The sequence below is a fragment of the Ambystoma mexicanum genome, chromosome 9, assembly GCF_040938575.1.
Source record: "Ambystoma mexicanum isolate Mex_15411 chromosome 9, UKY_AmexF1_1, whole genome shotgun sequence".
Taxonomy (NCBI): Eukaryota; Metazoa; Chordata; class Amphibia; order Caudata; family Ambystomatidae; genus Ambystoma; species Ambystoma mexicanum.
This window is the reverse complement of record NC_090931.1, coordinates 303,601,117-303,619,405: the sequence shown is the minus strand read 5'-3', so window position 1 is coordinate 303,619,405 and position 18,289 is coordinate 303,601,117.

Below are 18,289 nucleotides of genomic sequence, written 5' to 3'. Positions count from 1 at the left end.
ATGCGACTGTTAGCATGTACCGGACCTAGATGGAATCCCACAATTGCAAGGACAGCAATGCCAACTAACCAACCAACTAACAACTCCATCCCTCTGCAGACACCTCTCAAACTATAACCAAACACAACCACAAGCCTTAAACGCAGCAATCCGCACAAACTTCACAACAATGCAACAACAAAACAAACCACACATAGCCTTGCACAACAGCACACGACGACTACGGACCATAAAACACCCCAAGCCCGGCCGACGGAACCACCGGGCTGAGGCTGCCAACAGCACATCACTGCTCTCTTGCACTTTTCCAGCTTATTCCTACTAACCCAGCCCCTCTCCTCCCCTTTTCAGAGCCGCCAGAGCGCCAGGGGACCACTTCCGTGGTGATAGTGCGCGGTACAAATGACCTTTAACATTAACATATGAAGCAATTCCACACTTTTGGCTTTTCCGTGGGTGCAAAGGGGCGTGCCTGCCTATGCTGCCTGGTTTCCCGCAAGTCCATTGTGCCTCGTGCTCAAATTGAGTTCAGGTGCACTGTAACTCTTGCAGGGTTTGCCAACACATCAGACTTTGGGCAAGCAGGGACCTTGGTATGGCTTGTGTGCTGTGCTTTAACGGGAGGTCACAGTGATTCGGTGAAACCCTCTCATTGGTTCTTGGGCCTTTCTAAACAAATGGGAAGACTGTTACTTGCCATATGGGCCATGAGTTTTAGGAAACTTAGTTATCGAAAAGGAGTGTTGTCGCGAACCCGAGTGGACTCTCAAAGGGGCAACCCCAGAATTCTAGTTTAAACAAGGGTTTCCAAGCAACATAGGGTTTAGTGGGAATGTTTATAGGGTTGGTCAAATGAAAATACAAAAAACTCTGATTGGCATTTTAGTATGGTTTGACTTACGACCAAGAAAGATTGGTCTTTACAAAGAGACTCTCACAAGCGCCTTGAAGATTTCTGTGGCGCCTCTGGCCACTCAGTGTCTCTGGGTAAAATATCTTTCTTGGTCGCCCTATGACCTTTGACTTTTGTAGCTTGGGTAAAGTGTTTTCAGGTCATCAGTGATAATCGCCACTTGCGACTGTGCAGTGTGTGAGACCAGAACCATACACTCACAAACGTCTAGAGCCTCGAGTGAACAGGAGGCCCATTTATAGTCTCCAGTGTCTTTTTCTTTAAGTCTTGCCCCTTTCCGGCCTCCAGGACCTGACTCTGCTGCCCACCAACCCACTCCTTCCTTCTTTCCCTTAATGTATTGGCTTTGTAACCGCTCAGTATGGTTGTGTGATGCGTGGGCCAGGTATTCTACAAGCTCTGTTTCCAATGCCTCTGCCAGTTTTTCCTGCATGGGCAGCCTTGTCTCTATGGAAACTGCATCTTCATGTTAACTGCTGCCTGTGATGTATAAATGGTTATGTGGTGGAGTTGGCATATGGGTGAGATCACGAGTACATGGGTCACTTGTTACATAAACCAAGTCCCTTAAAAGAATAGCCCCATCTTGCAGCATTCTGGGGTGAGCCACTGCCCTCCACTCCTGGCATTGTGGGGTTGGCCAGGTAATCCTCACCACTTTGCCATTGGGTGTTCATCACAGTGATAATGGCGGCATCTGGCTCCCTTTCTCAACCTCAAGTGACAGGCAGGGGGGGTTTGTCACAATGGTGTATTCCCTCGACTGTTTGCCATTGGATGTTTTTCTCAACTCTGGCCTGGACTTCTTTCTTGCCATAGTGTCAGCCCCTCGTCCTCTCAGGGTCACATCTGTTCGTCCCTCAATCTTCGATGCAGCCACATTATTTCTTAAGCTGCTAATGGACCAAAAAACCTGTTGGACCCACACTTTTCTTTTGCTGTGCCACACTTCATTTAGTGTGGGAGGGGGGACCTGGCACATTGATTGTCCAGCCCCATCAGTCATTCGCAAACATCTGATTTTTTTTTTTCTCACACTCTAATACAGGGTGGGGTTGCATGGAGCATTAAACACATGCACGTGATGTTCATAAATTCTGCACCAGTCTTTTAGGGTTGTTGCCCTGAGTGCAAAAGGTTCTCTAACCATTTGTGGTCGTGATTGGTTTCTCTCACGGTTTTCCTCAGTTCTCAGTCTTTGATAATTATACCCTCTGTCAACACCAGGATCTCCCACTGTTCTGAATCTTGGCTCTAGTGTCCCTCAAAAAAACCAAGTCTCTGTGCAAAGGCTAACCCTGGAAAGCTGCTATTGCTGTTTGTTTGCTGATGAGTCTTTTTTTTTTGTCTCTTGGTTGATTTTCAAGCAGCAATTCTTGTAGCCAAGAGGCGCTCCAGCGGGATCTAGTAGTGTGGAGGCTTTCATCAGATTTGTTTGTAAACAACTATCCGTATATCAAGGGCCCTGGGTTTGCCATGCCAGATGAGCGAGTGCCCGCTCCAAGAGTTGCATGTATGTAGAAGTAAGCCTGGGGAGGACATGGGGAGAGTGGTAGAGGAATATGAGACCGGATGGCCTTTCGTATAGAAAGATCTGAGCTAGGTATAATTCACTGCACCTTAATCAAATGACATCATGTGTGCCCTAAGGTGCCATGTGAACACTATTCAACATTCATTTTCCCCAGGCAGAATGTTACCAGCATTACACCAGAGGCTGGAAATGAGGGAGAAGCCCTGGGGGGTTCCTCTGTATACCACCTCTGGAGTTGGCATTACAGAGCATGTGACCTCTGCTCCATCCACCCCCCCAAACGACCCCCTCCCACCCCCCCACCCCCCCGGTCCTTCTAACCATACTTACCCACCTTTGGAATTGGGCCTTCGATTCGACGGTGCAGACACATCCACTCAGTGCTCTCTTGTCTTAAAAGAAGCCTGAGATTTGTGAGTAGTTTAGCAGGCAAAGAGTGTTTGGTATGGGCACATGGAGTCACACCCTCAGAATGTAATCTGCCTGCCTCCAAACAACTGTGATGTTGTTCTTCTGACACCGACCAACAATGTCACTACGCTTGTCATGTAGTGTGATCAATTGTATGTAGTCCAGAGAAGTGATGACAAGATGGCGTTTCTTGTTTCCAATGTTGTACATTGTAGTGTTATCTTGATTTACTTACCCCTCCTCCCCCCCCCCCCGCATCACAAACCAAATACTTTAAACTTTCTACCTCTCACTCAAGTCCTATTACCTCAACTGTCCTAGCCACCACCTTGCCCTTCTTCAGCAGGGTGATTCTGAAATTAAACCATGCATGCCTTGCTTATTCTATGTTAGCCTGAACTACCTGGAACACTTTGCCAGAACCATATTTGATGCAGAGGGCAACTTGATTCGTCCAAAATGCACATAGTTTGGACGGCTCACTTTCAATCTGAGTAACTTTACCCAGGCCTAGGTACTGGTTATGCCTTAAGACCATCTGTTATTCTATGTTGCTGGATCTTAGGACACGCTGTCTGCCGTTTCCTGGTCTATGCAGGCCTAGGTACTGGTTATGCCTTAAGACCATCTGTTATTCTATGTTGCTGGATCTTTGGACACGCTTTCTGCCGTTTCCTGGTCTATGCAGGCCTAGGTACTGGTTATGCCTTAAGACCATCTGTTATTCTATGTTGCTGGATCTTCGGACACGCTTTCTGCCGTTTCCTGGTCTATGCAGGCCTAGGTACTGGTTATGCCTTAAGACCATCTGTTATTCTATGTTGCTGGATCTTAGGACACGCTGTCTGCCGTTTCCTGGTCTATGCAGGCCTAGGTACTGGTTATGCCTTAAGACCATCTGTTATTCTATGTTGCTGGATCTTTGGACACGCTTTCTGCCGTTTCCTGGTCTATGCAGGCCTAGGTACTGGTTATGCCTTAAGACCATCTGTTATTCTATGTTGCTGGATCTTCGGACACGCTTTCTGCCGTTTCCTGGTCTATGCAGGCCTAGGTACTGGTTATGCCTTAAGACCATCTGTTATTCTATGTTGCTGGATCTTAGGACACGCTGTCTGCCGTTTCCTGGTCTATGCAGGCCTAGGTACTGGTTATGCCTTAAGACCATCTGTTATTCTATGTTATGATATAATCTTAACAGAATGGCAAAAGATTTGTCAAGGGATCCTAGTGAACCTCAGTGAGTCAGAGGATGATTTATGGATCATCCCAAACAAAACTAAAAAGAAACTATACATTGCAGATTGGATAGAAAGTCAAGAAGACAACTGCAAATACAAAGGCCATGAAGACTTCTGGGCCCAGCCACGAAAACTGAATCAGATCCCGAGCTACCTGACCTTATTCCCTAACTGGTACTTCCGAGACCTTTTTCTGAGATTCAGATTGAATATTTTACCAACGGGAGAAATATTACAAAGAAGGAAAAGGTTGGATATCCGTGAAGGCTGCAGAATGTGTAAAATAAAAGGAAAGAGAGAATCTCTGAAACACCTCACATTACAGTGTATCGGTCTAAGGAAAGACCGAGAGCAGTGCTTGGGGGACACCATTAGAAGCCATATGACAAGGAATGTTGATGAGTGGTGGAGGACTCTTGTAGAAGGAGAAAAAATGAAAATGACATTAGCACTCATAAGACTAGTGATTTTAATCCTTAAGAAACTAGAGGCGATCAACAACACGACCCAGGTATTATAAGGTGATACCAAGCATTGCAAGTAGGACACCGCACATTAAATTGGAGATATACTACGGAAGAATGGACATGATCAGGTTAAAGGTTTCAAATATGGAAACCATACAATCTGTATAAATAAATAAAAAATATATATTCTATGTTGCTGGATCTTAGGACACGCTGTCTGCCGTTTCCTGGTCTATGCCGGCCTAGGTACTGGTTATGCCTTAAGACCATCTGTTCTTCTATGTTGCTGGATCTAAGAACCTTTTTCTGCCGTTTCCTGTTCTATTTCCACTTGGAGTCATGCAAGATAAAAGGGTGGGGTTGCGAGTGGGCTAGGGGAGCAATGCTTGCTATTAAATTGGCTAAGAGAGGTAGGTTAGGTTTGAAGTTACCATTGCCTGCGTGCTGTCTGTTGGTATTCATCAGGCAAAATCCCTTTGCCTGCATACGACTGATGGTAGGGTATGTGTCTGGTGTATTATCACATTATCTTTGGATATACGTCTTGGGCTGACCAGAGCCTGTTGCCTGCGTGTGGCCAGTATACGTCTCACAACAGTGGTAGATTTAATTGCAGAATAAGTGCTAAATGTGTGTGGCATGTTGTGTAAAACAATTGTACAGTTGTGTGGGTGTCTGAGGTTAGTCACACAGAATAAAACTGCACACCTTATTTAATATGATGTGAATTGCTAACATCACTCTTAAACAGAGGTTTTGGTCCAGTGTCTGTGCCTAGACCTCACCGCAGTACATGCCTTGCTATGCTGCTGTAGGAGTGCCACATGACGTGCAGCCTTTGTAAATTAGTGCCTGTCATTTACACAGCCTGGTGATGCTGACTGGGTTCTCGTGATAGCAGCACATGCACCAACACCGAAACCATCCCCCGACCGCGACACTCTTTCCTGCCATACTTTGCCAGAACGATTAAACACTTTTTTCGCAAGCTGACTCCAACCATACATCACCACAAACAACCTCCTCAACCTCTTCCAATCCTGTGTTTGGCTTGGCCACAACTCTGAGATTGCGACCCTTTACATCCTTGATCTCCACAACATCACTGACAATGACACACAGCCCTGCTTTACTCCTGGACCTCGCTGCAGCCTTTGACACCATTGGCCGCGCCATTCTCCTAAACATCCTATCCCACAGGATGAAACTCTGGGGCATTATTCTTGTCTGGGTCACCTCCTCTCTCATTGATGCGACACCGTTTGTCTCCAAGCCCCCTTATCGGTCCGAACCCACCCTCATCAAGAATGGGGTTTCCCAAACGAGCTTCGTGGTCTCCCCTCCTTTTCAACTTACGTGATTAATTTGACAATCTCTTAGCAACCACAACGTCAGTTTCCACCAATTGCTTGCATCCCCTTCACAAAATCACACCAACAAAATGTGCATCTCCACAGTCCTCACTTGGATGGCCATCGACGCCTGTAAACTCGACCTTTCCAAAACTGCTCACCACCTCTTTTTCTCAGCTGGCACAAACCTGACCTCACTCCTTTGATCAAATAATTGCCCACACGTTTTTCTATTTATTATGATTATATACAACTATAGTTTAAGGAGCTTTTTAAATACAACAAATAAATAATAAAACAGATGTTGTAAAAGACAAAAGCAATAACATGATCAGTCATTCATTTAAATTGATCCAACTCATTTATAACAATTGTTCAATGTTGTACCAAAACAGGTAAAATGATCAATTAAGTTGGAATAATTTCCTTTCATAAAATATTGCCACATTTGTTAATCGCTGCCGCACCTACGGTCTGAATTACCATAGCCTGGCAGATGCTGCCTCTGCAGTGTATTCGACTGGCTACATTCAATCAGTAGATGGTGAATAACTCTTCCATATTCCATATGATGTCAACATGGACAGGTTCTCACTCTTCTGTCAGTTTTTGCCCATGCTCCCATGATCTCCATAGTTTCAACCACATTAAATGTAACTCATATAGTCGCGTCTTGTATAGGGGTTGGGGAATTCGGATGCTTTCCCAGGTATCATGTAGGACTCCAGCCCAGCAGAAAATACATTGGGTATTACCCACAGTGATTTTTTGTCTCCTAAATTAACCGGATTTTGCTCATATACCAAACTCCTTACAGCTTTGCTTTTTAAATGTAGCTTCTTCTTACTATTTACCTCCAGGGTAAAATGATTTTTTAGACATTAGCAATGCTGCCCATCCTTCAAAATCAGATTTATCATGAGTTCTTTGAAATAAGCGTAGTCACCCAAGTTACTGTCTAATGTAATTGTATTGTTTATTTATTTGTAGAGCGCACCGGGCCATTAAGCAACTGGGCGCTTGCAAGAAAATAGAATCTTAGTTTACAGGTACATACATATTTTACATTTCTGATGTTGCAAGATAACAAAGCAGAAGTTTCTTATGCAGTATCACATGACTAACGAGTAGGATATGTTACAATTTCAAGTATTTACATTACGTATACAGAGTATTCAGTACATTGAGGCTTTAGCAGTCGTTGGTGTGGAGCCAGAGTGTGACATTAGCTTTGAACACATGGAAGGAAGGAGTAGCTCTAAGTAATACATCAGATTTAGGCGTGGCCTCTGCGCGTTTCCTGTATCATTTAGGCCTTCGCTGCATCATTAAGCATAATGCACCTTCATACCAGCCTGTGGGATGTTGGGAAGCCCATATAGATACATTTTGGAGCAGTCCTCAATCTTGTAAGTTCTAAAATTGTGGTCGGTCCCCATGGCAGCCAGGAAGGGGAGAGGGGCGAACAGCCCACCAAATGGGTCAGTGCTTCCCTCCCTCCCCCCACCGCAACTGCAAGGCGACGCACAGTTGCTGACCTGGGAGGCAAAGCAGGAAGGGCAGGGTGTTAATCAACACCTTGCCTTTCCTCCCAAAGAGATGCGAAGGCCCGGAAAAACAGGAAGTAGGCGTGGAGCAATTTTCATCGGCACCAGCCGGCCGATGGGGCTTGCACCACAGCCCCCCACGCAGACACAAGGACCCACGGGACAGCCCCAGGGTTCTATATAAGGAGCTGTTTGGGCAGCAGAAAACAGAAACAGTTTGGGTCCCTGCACGGGGGAACCTATCAAACCAGCTTTTGGTCCCTGCACGGGAACCCAAATCAAAGAGTACTTTGTGTACACAGTCTCTTCTTTTTTCCTGAATACTGTCCTGTTCAGACTTCCAACATGCTGACTGGAGTTTGTACTTACCCCGTCTCCTGCAGTTGAGGGAAATATTAGATTTCCGGACACCACTTCCATGTAAAGTCACACCGGGATCTGCACGGTTTTTCAAAACACGTTTTTACATCCACAACACGCCGACAAGCTCAACAACTGTGCAGGGGAACAGTGTGGAGGAGCGGGATGAAGTGGTCACGAACGGCGGACAAAAAGAGTTCCCTGGAGAAACACTACAATGGCTAATTCCCCACACTAATGTGAGATGGGGGTTTAGATTCTATTAAAGACAAGGAGGCGATTATTATGCATTCAATCTTTACTCTGAAACCACAGCAGCAAAGAAAAAACCTTCTACAAACAAAAAAGTTAGAAAACATAACTAAATAGAGTTCAATGTCAATGCAAGGGGGGACTCCCCAATCCATCATGGAGGCCAGGTCATGCCGTGCAGGAGACCGACGAGCAGGGACCCTTCCTTATATAAGTCCATTACTCTAAACCCAACCCCTCTTTCTGTAGCTGTCTTGAACCAGACGTCCACTGCACAGATCAGATGATAAATGATGAAGGCAAATCCAGCGAAGCTCTCGTACCACGCACTCCACAACTTGTAACTGTGAGCCACACTCCTGATCAGAATTTCAACTAGTAGCTGTAAGAACAACAAGCAAGAAGGGTGGGTGGATGGGGAAGAACAACAAACCAAAGAATGTTCTCTTGAAACACCTGTGCACATGCGTGTCCTAACTGTCACATCATATCATATATCAAGGGTGGGTGGGTGGGATAATAATCGCCTCCTTGTCTTTAATAGAATCTAAACCCCCATCTCATGTTAGTGTGGGGGATTAGCCATTCTATGACAAGACAGGAGGCTCATATTATGCAAGTTCAAAGCCCTTGCATCTCATTAGTACAACATGATAAATACAATAGAGACAATAAAATAAAATAATAGGAGAAGAAAAAGTGTTAAATACTTTCATTAGATCAATCAGCTGACCACAAGAGAATTGCCCAAGACTAGGCTGCCCGAATAACTGTCTTATAAGGCATAGCCAAATCCACTGCAAGAAAAACAACTGGAAGATGTGCCAATTCCAGCGTTCCTTACAGGCCACCAAAACCAATTGGTTAAAAAGAGGGGGAAAACCCTGAACAAAGTTTTCCTATACTAATAGGGTAGGAAAAAAAAACATCGGAATAATAAACTCCTCTGTTGTCCAATCAAGCATTTATACACCTAAATTCATCCCATCTATGGGAACCGAGATAACAAACCAAAGAAGATAAGCACTTAGCTCTCCTGGGGATAAAGAAAAATACCCCTTAGGGGTAAAAAAAATGTATAGGTTCCATCCCATGCGTTAAAGGAAGATACCGCATTAGAAACAGGGCATGTCACATAACTACAATGGGGAACAAGTGGGAAAGACAAATCTTCATAAAAAGTAAAAATGGGAGAAAGGTCATTTTATTAATCTGTAATAGGACGGCCCATCCTGGGCGGAGCTGAAGCGCAATAGACTTAACACCAATTGTATTCAGACCTATGTGTATACTAAAGAAGGTATGTCTTCTGGAGGCAGAGGCAGAATGGAAGAGAGAATGCCCCACCTGAAAAGCTAAACCTGCCAAACCGCCAAAACGGAGACCTTGAGACCTCCTGAGCTCTTGAAGAATAAACCTGACCCTTAAGAGACCAAACCTGGCAAGGGGAAAAAATGTATTTTACATCCAATCGCTACCATTATAGTGATATCTGAACCCCCTAGAGGATGTGCCCGGTGCTTGAACCTTGTTCCCTCCTGCATGGTTGATAAATCCCCTAGAGGATCATAAACTAACCGAAGGAGGACCCCTAAATTCCAAAGTCTTAACAAAACTCTAAACTGCAAAGAACTGACACTAAACCGTTAAAATGAATTTGCTCACCAGAAGAGGGCTAGCCTCTATCTTAGCCAATTTGAAGAACCTTGAAGCTCCCAGTACTCTGAGCTGGCATCTTATTGCAAAAACAATATCCTGTGAAAAACGCCAAAAGGTCTACCTGCCATGCAGGTGGCTAGGAGAATCAACGAATTAACTAAATATATCCCAGCCCTCTGGGAATCGCACTGACAGACACCTTCTGATAGTTAATGTAGAGATGCATTTTGATGGGGGGATATTAATAGCACTCCCAGACCCCTCTATCCCGCCAAGGGATATTGAGTATTCCCAAGGAGGAGAACCCTCCCTGCTTATGTAAGGAAAACCTTGCAACCCAGACGAAGGCTACCCTGAGGACCACACTAAAGCCCCGCTTTACACCCTTAAAATAACTACACACTTGCACTTCTAACCAACCCCCTGACCGTGGAAGGGGCTCCGCTTATTTATCGAAATACCAGGAATTAGCACAAAGGAAAGTAAACTGATGGGAGGGAAATGCTCAGTGTGAGCCTGCACTGGTTATGAGTCAGAACTCCTGAAACGGGAAAAACGCAAACCATCGGGTGATACTCCAAGAGGTGTAATATTATGATGCAACCTCCCCCAAGGATGGCGAGAAGGGGAATGAGGGGGGAAAGGACTCTGGGATAAATATCCTACTCTGTAAATGAAAGGTTGTGAAAGAATACTGGGACCCCTGTCCCTTCAAACCCTGAGGTCTGAGTCTCTGCATGTGTGAGAGGCTGACTGGCCACTTATGGGAATCGGGGGAAGGGAACAAAAGCAAAACACATTGCCCATAGCAAAATAGCACTTATATAGTGCTACGAAATCGCCGGTATATGGATGTTGATCATCACTACTACCCACGGAGTGTGGTGAGGGGTCCACTTATCGATTGGGGCAGGATGAAAAACTGATTTAGGCCTCTCCAAATTAAGAACCTGCAGCAATAGGGTCAGTACGGATGTGAAAAACAGCACTCTATTCGCTGTACTATAGAAAAAAGAAATATGTAATATATAACGAAAGAGGCTAAACAACTCTTTTGAGGGTACAGAGGCCTGCTTGTGCTCCTCGAGCAGAGGAGAAATTTTAACACACTGCTAGGCGGTTAGTAGAACCACAGGTCAAGCTTTGAGGGGAAACTCCTGAGCATGCGCCAGAAAGTTATTTGGTGACTCGTCCCTCTGATACCAGCAAGTGTTTCCAAACACTCCATCCAATTAGAACATGATTACCCAACCTGCCTTGCAACAAAAACTGAACAGATATCCCCGAGCTGATCTTTTCGCCACCAATAATCCAAATAGTTTAATGAATGTCATAATGGGACACATAGTAAGAGAAACAATCCACTCACTAAAGAGAGCATCAAGCCCTGCAGACCTCAAAGGGTCATAACTCCTCATTCTTTTCTTCCTCATGTCGAGAGAAAAATTCTGCAGCTTAATCCGCACAGGTATTGGGTGGAGCAATTGTTATTGGGGAAAGCAAAAACCTAAGGAAAGGACTGAGTTGTCCTGAAACTAACTAAGGTAAAGGGCAACAGAATCTTTACTAAAAGACGAAGGTTAACACTCGAGTGATGGCTAGAGAGGACGGTACAACCCCCCCACATGGGACTGTTTATAACTACCTCCAATCACTCTTTTCTTTAAAGTATTTAATAAATAAATAAAATAATAAAATAAATAAAATGATGTAAAAATATCCAAGGAAGAGGGGTTACGCCCTCACAGGGGTCCGAACCCTGACCTTATAGTAGCTGTTACCTACTGAGCTATTCGGGCTACTGACAAGTCTGAAAACGCAAATGTTGTCCAGGCATCACATAACAATTTGTTTAGCACGAGAGTACACTGAGCAAGAGCATCTGAACAGCTCACCCTAGCAGGCTGTGGAACCAGCATTAAACGAGGGGTTCACCTCGCAGAGGAACACAGGCAAGCCTGCCACCAAGCAGGTGACAGCACACCTAAAGGGAAGATAATGACAACTGCCACATGCAGCACCTAAACAAAACAAAGCTGCCGACTTTTAAGGGAGGGATACACTGAGCAAGTGTACCTCCAACTGCTCGCCGGAGCAGGGCGTGATAACCAGCAGTGCACGAGGGGGTAAGCTCGCATTAGAACTCAGACAGAACCTGAAACCGAGCAGGTTTTGGCACACAAACAGTTAAGGTAATCACCAATGCCATATGCAGCACACAAACAAAGTTGCCGACTTTAAGCGAGGAATACACTGAGCAAGTGTACCTCAAACTGCTCACCCTAACAGGGTGTGGAACCAGCAGTATACGAGGGGTCACCTCGCAGAAGAACACCGGAAAAGCTTGCCACCGAGCAGGTGACGGCACCCTTACAGGGAAGATAATGACATCTGCCACAAGCAGCACCTAAACAAAACTGCCAAGTTTAAGGGAGGAATACACTGAGCAAGTGTACCTCCAACTGCTCACCCCAGCAGGGTGTGGTAACCAGCAGTACACGAGGGGTTAACCTCGCATTAGAACTCAGGCAGAACCTGAAACCGAACAGGTTATGGCACCTACAGTGAAGGCAAATCGCCAATGCCCTGTGCAGTGCGTAAATAAATAAATAACACAGCAGATTGGCAGCATATGAGGCTCTTCAGTAGGTGAACTAGTGTCAATATAGCTGAAAATATCAATTTAAAGACAAAATAAAAAGTCACGTTTTTAAATATACTGCTCATCTTGCTCTAAAATCCCAGCTGCTCCAATCCATGGATAAAGGTCAAACCTCTTTGCTTATGATTTTTAGACTTATCAGCGGCCTTTGACCTGGTGGATCATTCCATCTTGATCGGCAGGTTAAGGGATACTGCCCATTTCTCAGACCAAGCCATGCAATGGAACACCACCTTCCTGAGCAGAAGACTGGGGAAGGTTGCTAGTGGGGTAGCAGAGGCAAAACTGGTCCCATTGCTCTACAGGGTTCCTCAGGGGGCGTGCGTGTCACCATGTCTCTATAACAACTTCATGGTGCCATTCTTCAACATGCTGGAACAAGAGGGCATCCTATTCGCCAACTACGCAGATGACCCGCAATGCGTCATCCCCATCTCAGGGTCACACAGTTTTGATGAGGAAAATTTTCCATTCACACATGGATGGTACTCAATGGCCTGGCATTGAACAGAGAGAAAACAGAGTTTAGGATTGTTGGCACTGATACTAAGCTTGCAAAACTAGCCCCGATGTTTAATAGCTTTAATATTGATAGCTGCAACATCGAGGTGAAGAAAAAAAGTAAGAACACTGGGTATCACCTTGAACAAGAACCTGAACATGAAAGCTCAGGTGACCAACCTGGTCTCTACATTATCCTACTATATTAAGCTTTTCAGACACCTTCGTCCATTGATATCGGAAAAGAACACAGAGATTATAGCTAGGGCCATCATTGGATAAAAAATGTATTATTGTTGCAGCCTTTTAGTTGGCATCAAACAAGTAGACGTTAACCGCCTCCAGGTCATTCAAAATGGCACAGTGAGGGTGGTGAAGGGTCAGAGACGGAAGGACCACGTGTCTGAGGCAAGATGATGCCTACATTGGCTTCCTGTCAAAGCCAGAGTACATTTCAGGATGTTACTCATCACACATAAATGTTTCATGGGCCAATTGCCAGACTATTTATCAGAAGCTATTGTGAAAAAGTAGAGCCCCAGATCCCTAAGATCCAATAATTCCAATCTTTTAAAAACTGTATGCTGTAAAACAAACAAAGCCCAGAAGGGAGCTTTTATCATAGCCACTCCACTAGCCTGGAATGATCTGCGCCCTGACCTCGGGCATACTGAGTCCACAGCAGACATGTGTAAAAGGAAATTGAAAACACGCTTATTCTGCTAGTCTGATGGAACTTCCGACCGGGCCTGCCCTTGAGTATGAATCCTGCCCACCAAGGGGCAAATATTTCGTATTGTCTATTTTATGTTTGCGCCATTAAGCCTTCAGGTACCTGGAACGCGGTTGAAATGCTAAGTAAAGTAAATAGTGAAGCTTAAGGGTTCACTGCACTGAACAAAGTACACTGCTTTGAGCCATCATCGTCAGAGGAGTCGGACGCCCCTCCCACACTGCAGGAGCAGTACCCCCCCCCCCTTCTGGAGAGGGTCAGGGGCATCACTAGCCACAAGGTAGGCCCCTGGGCCCTTTTGCGTGAAAATATTGAAAAATTGTCCTCTGCAACGGAATCCGCCACAATTCGCTTCTTTACACTACTGAATTGCCCCCAAGTGCAACCGTCCTGACTTAGTTGTGCATTTTTACGACTTTAAACGTCTGCACAAAGCATCAGAGTGCTAGCTTCCATTGTGTGCCATGAGGTCTAGTCACTCCAAGATGGCCGTCCAGAAAAGGGTTTTGGCTGGCTGGGCCCAAACTTCACCAGGTCCATCCCCTGCAACCTGATTGGCCTGCATCTGCTTCATTTCAGCCTACCAGACGTCAGCAGGTGAACGCCGGCAACACCCACAAAGGCTTACCCAACAAGGCTCGGCTCCTGTCTTGAGCCTGTCCTGAGCCGTTCGGGCCGAGGGCCCTGCCCTGCTGCCCATTTTGCCGACGACATTAAGGTACTTTTCGTTATATCTCAGCTTCGGCTGGCAAAGACCCAAACATTCGCTCCAGATCAATTATTGACACTGACTTGTATTGCGGCATACACGTGAGCCATCCATGCCCCACAACTTGCCTCAGCACCACGATGCTCCGTGTCTCACCCTCCTGTTGAACCACCTTTCGCCAATCCTGCCGCCCGATCCTTATGCTAACCGCTCACACGGCGGACCGTCTATATCGTGGCCTTAATTACCACATTGTCTGCAAGGTGAGGGCCTCGGCACATACGGCACTCCCACCACAGCTATCCCCTCTTTCCCATCGGAATCCTTGTGCCGCACCTTTGTACACTCTACTTGTTCGCCCTTAACTATGCTTTGCACTACGTCTCCACACGAGTCCTTTGCACATATTGTACCTCTCTTCGTTGTTTGACTGTATGCTCACTGTAACTACCATAGGTCAACCTATTTAACCTGTGCATGCCTCTTAGAATTGTTGATTTTAACCTAAATGCATTATCCTGAATCTAGATGGTACCCCCATTGCACTGATCCCCATTGCCTTTTTAGAATTGCTGATTTTTAGCCTATTGGCATTATTTTGAATTTAGATACTACCTCCATTGCATTGAGTCCAATTGCCTTGCAGAATTGCTGATTTTAGCCTATTAGCATTATCTTGAATTTAGATACTACCTCCATTGCATTGAGTCCAATTACCTTGTAGAATTGCTGAGAATTGAATTGTAGAATTGATGATTTTAGCCTATTAGCATTATTTTGAATTTAGATGTTACCTCCATTGCACTGAGCCCAATTGCCTCGTAGAACTGCTGATTTTAGCCTAATTGCAATATTTCGATCTTATGATACCTCCACTGCTTTGAGTCTAACAGTGTTTTAGTACCCAGAGAGCTACCTTAACTGTTACCCCTCCCCTCAGCACCACACCTTACGCCTCACGCGAACTATCAGGCCACGACATGCGGTCGATGCCTTTTGCCAGCCTCTACCGCACCCTCATAGTAATTTTAGGATCCCTATCCTTTACTGTAGGCACTTACCCTGCCAGCATCTCTAAGACACATCACACTTACGTCCACAACATCCACGACTTCCAACCCACCCTCCCCTCCACCATGCTCCACTGCTCAGACCTTCCCTCGAATCCTTGCCTCAATGACCCAGCTCTGTGGCTTAAGCACTTTGCCACTAAACGTACACCAAATCTTCCATGTACATTACAACATAGGAATATCAGACTTAGACCTAGACTGCCCCGACCACCCTGCACTCACCGCAGCCACACCACCCTTCTACAGCCCATCCTACTTATGTCACCTAACCCCCCCTGTTCCACCTCACCTACCTCTGCGCTCAAAGGAGCCCTTATCAATGCAAGATCCCTTACGGCGCATGCCCTTTACATCGCAGACCTCATCACTGTCCAAAACCTCGACTTCCTAGCCATTACCGAAACCTGGCTACATGATGCCTCTGGTCCACTCCTCGCCTTATCCATACCTAAGAGATACGCCATTATTAGAAACGACTGACAATCCAACTTGTCTAAAGAAGGAGTCACCGCATTCATACATAGTGACAAGATCACTATGAGAGTTGCTGCCAATACACAATTCAGCTCTGCAGAATCACTATCAGTGAAACTATCCCTCTCACCTACCAACACAGCAACACTCCACCTTATATACAGACCTCCAGGACCACTGGGATCATTTACTGATGATGTTGCATCCACCTTGTCGGCTAACGCCAAGCCTAATTCCCAGATATTGCTACTAGGCGACATCAACATTGGCCTCTCCGATCCCAAGGACCACATGGCCACTGAAGTTGCCACTACCCTCTCCAACCTAGGCTTCCAGCAGCGCATTTGTGATCCTACACATAACAAGGGTAGAATGCTCGACTGGTTAGCGGACCTTAACTGTAACACCACTGTCAGCTCCAACATTGCTTGCGCCTGATCTGACCATCACGTCATTACCTTCTTCATGCCAGCCACCAACCCTCAGCCCACACCTACCATAGCCCCCGCTATAACCACTAGAAATAAAAAGGACATTACCAGGGAGAAACTGCTTCCTCTCATCCTCCCTATTCTGAACACCTGTGCCACGCAACACAAGGACCCCACCGTCCTAGTAGACACCTTCAACAGCCTGATGCTCAAAGCCATTGAGAGCATAGCCCCGCTAAAAATTTGCAAAGCTAAACAACACTCCCATCTGAACTCTTGGTTCACCTCGCAGCTTAACGCTCTGCGTAAAGAAAAGCACAAGGCTGAAGCCCTCTGGAAAAGCCACCCTAGCTCATCTAATAAAGCCTCCCTCCTGATCACCTCACTTAACTGTAAGGAAGCCATCCTTCAAGCCAAAAAAGAGACTTTAAATTCAAGCATTACCCAAGCAGAATCTAACAAAAGAGAACTATATAAAATTCTCAAAGAACTAGAATCCCCCTCACCTGCCCCTGACGTGTGCACCAAAGACAGCACCTGGTGCAACAATATACAAAATGCACTTCTCAATAAAATAACTACTCTGCAATCCAAAATTAACGCCAAACAAAACTCCCTCCACACACCCCTATTTAGCAATACCTTGCCACCTAAAATAACCACCCCAGACTCTCCTGTGCCTTTCAGCTTCACACCGCTCACCGCCCTTGAGGTTGAAAAAATCATCTGCAATCTAAAACCTTCCATTTGTCAAGGGGACTCCTGTCCAGCTCCGATCATTAAGGAATCGGCCCATGACCTTGCCCTTTCATTACTTCCTTTATCAACTCCTCATTTCAATCTGGAATGGTCCCCAACAATTTGAAGGATGCGTGGGTCATCCCTCTTCAAAAAAAAACAACCTTAGATCCTGAAGTTCCAAACCAACTAAAAGCCCATCACGACAGTCCCATTTCTGCAAAAAATCTTTAACAGAGCAGCGTATCTCCAGATACAGGACTACCTGGAAACCAACAAACTTCTAGGCACTAGACAATCCGGCTATAGACCCAAGCACGGTACGGAGACAGCCCTCCTAGATCTCAAAACCCAAATTGAGGATCTTAAAGACAAAGGTAAACTAACCCTGCCACTACTACTAGACTTATCTGCTGCCTTCGACTTGGTCAACCACAAAATCCTCTGCCACCATCTGAAAACTGCAGCCCACTTTTCTGACCGTGCCACTAACTGGATTAAATCATTCCTGGATAACAGACATATGAGGGTATTCTCCCCAACTTCCTCTGCCAAACCTGTGCCAGTCCCTTGCGGGGTCCCCCAAGGATCGTGCGTATCCCCCACCCTCTACAATGTCTTCACTAAACCCTTGTTTGATGCGCTTGACTATCTGGGTGTCACCTACACTAACTATGCCGATGACACCCACATACTCATTCCCATCATGGGTGATTACATGGTAGACTCGAAATCCTTAAATGACATATACCATGTCATTCAAACCTGGATGGCAAAACATGAGCTCTGTCTTAACGACGATAAGACAGAGCTCCTCATCCTAGGTACACAGCAAAGACTTAACAAACTGAACCCCATGTTCAGCTCCTTTATTATCGACGTAAACTCCATAAAAGTCTCCAAAGATACTAAAACTCTTGGAATCTACCTCGACTCCACTCTCTCCCTCCACAGACAAACGAATGCAGTCGCGGCCGCCGCTGCATACACATGCAAGCTGATCACAGCATGTCGCCCTTTTCTCTCCACGCAGAACTGCATAACCCTTGCAAGGACCTTGGTCATGTCCAAACTTGACTATTGTAATGCACTGTACCAAGGCACTAATCAATGCAACCTAGACAAACTCCAGATCATACAAAATAACGCCATCAGAGCAGCCCTCAATATCCCTAGATCAGCCCACATCTCGGAAACTAGGAAGAACCTTCACTGGTTGTCAGTCCCCCAAA